Source organism: Bos grunniens, chromosome 20, assembly GCF_055505025.1.
Source record: "Bos grunniens cultivar Pamir isolate PY7600 chromosome 20, Bosgru_T2T1.0, whole genome shotgun sequence".
NCBI classification, from domain to species: domain Eukaryota; kingdom Metazoa; phylum Chordata; class Mammalia; order Artiodactyla; family Bovidae; genus Bos; species Bos grunniens.
In genome coordinates, this window is record NC_141184.1 from 1,685,348 (window position 1) to 1,687,492 (window position 2,145).

Consider the following 2,145-nt stretch of genomic DNA (forward strand, 5'->3'; position numbering starts at 1 on the left):
TGCCGGTCCTCCTGCCGAGGACCCCTCACCACCCCCCGCCCCCTGGGGCTTTCTCTTCAACATTCAAGGCTCAGCTAAGAAGCACCTCCCCAGGGAGCCCATGGGGGTCGCCCTGGTCAACACTGATTCCGCAGGCTCCCACCCTACCTCTCTCTTTTCTAATTCCCTGCTTTTCTTTTTAAATGTCTGTCACCCTGAAGGGGATTTAAGCTTCCAGTTATGTAATCAACAAGCCCAGGGGATGTAAAATACGGCCAATGATATCATTAATAACTTTGTGGGGGACAGATGGTCAGTAGACTTACAGAGGGATCATTTCATAACACACTCGATGTCAATTCACCATGCAGCAACCTGAGATTAACATTACGCTGCACATCACTATACGTCATGGAAATAAATACGTTTTTTCACCCCGATTATCACCATCTGAAGTTATTCAAATGATGGGTTTACACATGGATATTCCCGTAAAGAGTGTGAGCCCAGGGTGGGTGGGGGCGGGGGCAGGGGCAGGGATTGACCCACTTTTGGTTCCTGTCTCGTCTCCAGGATATATAACCATCCTCAGCACAGTGGCTTTCTGTAAGTAGTTGTTGAATGAATAATAAATGTCTGCAGATGTTATGACCTTCAAAGTCACTAAAATTTTAAAACTTGGCTTTGCCAAAGACATTTTTAGGAAAAATGAAAAGTAAAAAACTTCAGATTAGGAGAAAATATTTATAAAATGTATACCATATTTTTGAAAGCTCTTGCTCTCTGGAAAAGAGAGAACTCTTAGTGCTCACTTCGGCAGCACATATACTAAAATTGGAAAGATACAGAAAAGATTAGCATGGCCCCTGCGCAAGGATGACATGCAAATTCGTGAAGCATTCCATAAAAAAAAAAAGAAATAACTCTTAGAACCCAATATTAAGAGAATCCAATAAAAAACAAAGTCAGAAAATACAAGAAATATTAAACAAAAGACTTAAAATGGTTAATAAGCTTAAAAAAAAAAAAGCCCAACCTCACTAGTCTTCAGAGAAATGAAAACTAAAATCACTTTTTGAAGGTCAAAAACTAAAAAGTCTATCAACACCAAATGTTGGTGACAACATGGATTGATAGAACTTTGATCCCCTGCTGGTGGGAATGCATCAGGGGCAGGCCCTCTGGAAACCAGACTGGCAGATTCTTAGGAAGTTGCACAGGCGCACTCACCACGTTGAGTCAGAAGCCCCAGGCCTGAGATGTGACGAAGGGAAATCAAGTGTGACCACACGGGGCCTGGACACGGAGCCTGGACACCAGCAGCAGCTTTGCTCTCAGTGCCCACAGACGGGAAGAATCCACATGTCCCTCCTCTGGCGAATGAGAAGACAGTGTGACGCGCCCACACCTGCACAACAGTCTGTAGCTTGGCCACCCACGGGGTAAACCAGCAGCAACACTGCCTCGTGGTGAAGCCACACGCGGGGGTGTGAAGGAATCCGGGCACGCGAGGACGGCGGGCTGCACGCACGATTCTAGAAGGAGCAAGTGGAGTGACAGAAGCAGGTCAGGGGTGCCCAGGGCGGGGGAGTGACCAGCTGGAGAAGGGGACACGGTGACCTGGGGGCTGGAGGGAACGCTGCCATCTTCCCAGTGGTGGTGGTCACAGGGTCACGAACATGTGTCAAAATCCACCACACTGTGCCCCCAGGGTGGATGAATGTCATCGTACAAACACCAGACCTTGGCAGACAGGACTGACCGAAGTCCCCCTTGCAGTCATCTGGAGAAGGAATTAGAGAGATGCTACCAGGATGGAGACCCAGGAGACTGCTGTGTGATTCCAGGAGAGCCATGCCGGAGGCAACCAGTGGGTGGAATGCATGGTGGTGACCTGAGCCTCAGAGTCTTTTATCCCTTTAAGAAGTGATGCTTGGGGCTTTCCTGGTGGTTCAGCGGGGCCGGGGTTTGATCCCAGGTCAGGGAACTGGAGTTCGCGTGCCACAGCTAAAAGATCCTGCACGTGCCAATGAAGATCCTCAACAAAGACCTAGTGTGGCCAAATAAAGTACAGACAAAAAAGGAAAGAAATGATGCTCCAGGTGAAAAGGCACCGAATAACCAGAGTATCTGAAAATAACAAAGGTCCTGCGTTGAAATATATAC

The 2,145-nt window shown here is 47.8% G+C and overlaps 1 non-coding gene across 1 annotated transcript; it reads left to right on the top strand.

The window, feature by feature from the left end:
- Positions 1-783: 783 nt before the first annotated feature.
- On the top strand, positions 784-890 carry LOC147350034 (U6 spliceosomal RNA). Its single transcript, XR_015149290.1, has one exon. It is a non-coding gene; the product is annotated as a U6 spliceosomal RNA (small nuclear RNA).
- The last annotated feature ends 1,255 nt before the right edge of the window (positions 891-2,145 follow it).